General features: G+C 23.5%; 1 long non-coding RNA gene across 1 annotated transcript; it reads right to left on the bottom strand.

Moving 5' to 3' along the window:
• Positions 1-207: 207 nt before the first annotated feature.
• LOC105459780 lies at positions 208-1,060 on the bottom strand. The gene is made up of 3 exons (XR_975723.1): positions 869-1,060; positions 530-600; positions 208-448 (listed from the first exon to the last, which is right to left on the bottom strand). It is a non-coding gene; the product is annotated as an uncharacterized LOC105459780 (long non-coding RNA).
• Positions 1,061-1,274: the final 214 nt, after the last annotated feature.

Genomic DNA, 1,274 nt, shown 5'->3' with positions numbered 1-1,274 from the left:
TTTATATACTTGGCGTAATCTTTTTCTTTTTTTAAAAAGAGTTTTGATAGGATATGTATTATTTGAAAGAAATTGTATAAAAAGTATTATTTTAATGTAAATAAAAATAATTAAAATGTATAACTGGAAAAAAACATCTTAAGTTAATAAATTATAATACGAATGCAATGAAAAATACAATGTTATGTTCAGTAAAAGAATGTATGATACTGATTATGCACTCTTGTTGTTTATTTTCTGTTAAGTCATTTAAAAACAAACAAATATAATAGATACATACAAATATAATTAACACTTTTTTTTCAAAAATATACAATATGACGTATTGTATTGCTTATATGCTTCATTTTTTATACATATTACATTATAATTCCAATTTTTTGCCAGGTCTTTGCTAAAAATTTCATTCCAGGTTCATCACGTGATGGAAGACGCAGCTACTCTTTTTCTTTAAATATAAGAAATACTTTTATTAATATTAATATATAAATAACAATTTTTAGTCGGTATATATTGTTTGAATACTAACCAGTGATGAGAAATGCCATCTTTCTATAATTTAGGAAGTAGGCGACCATGAGCCACTATATACGAGCTAAGCTAAAGAAATAATTTCAATTTCACACTTAAAAAAATAAGGTATATAGAATGTTTATGGTAAAGGTTGTTTGTGAAGAAACAAAAAAATATATTAGAAATAAATTTGAAAAATATGATTAAAATAGCAATTAGCAATATAAAGTTATAACTGCATCAATATATGTATTACTACATAAAGATATCGTTAAATTTATGTTTATGCAAAATATTGCTAATTTGAATAAATAATCTAATTATTATATAATTATATAAAACAAATAATACTTACGACAGCACCAACAGGTATCTATTTCATCCATTTCCTGAGCCTTAGCCCAAATTTCGGTTGTAAACACGATCGTCAAAATAAAAATTGTAGCAAGAGCCAACGATATACATGACAGTCTCATCTCTTAATGTTTACTGAAACTTAACTTATGTTACCTTATATGTTTATGATTTGGTGTCGATGCATACAGCACTTATATAAAATAAGAAATATCTAAATCTAGATATGTTTTTGTACCTCACAAGTACTTATTTTTTATATTGTAATAATATTCAATGTAAACGTATAAACATACATTTAATCAAACATAAAAACATTTTTATCTTATGCGGAAAATGTACGATGATACAAGAGACACTATAAAAAAATTATACATATATACAAAATTATTTATATATGGAATACA

Source organism: Wasmannia auropunctata, unplaced genomic scaffold (assembly GCF_000956235.1).
Source record: "Wasmannia auropunctata unplaced genomic scaffold, wasmannia.A_1.0 LD333786.1, whole genome shotgun sequence".
NCBI classification, from domain to species: Eukaryota; Metazoa; Arthropoda; class Insecta; order Hymenoptera; family Formicidae; genus Wasmannia; species Wasmannia auropunctata.
The sequence above is the reverse complement of the archived record's forward strand: the minus strand, read 5'-3'. Positions and strand labels throughout refer to the sequence as shown.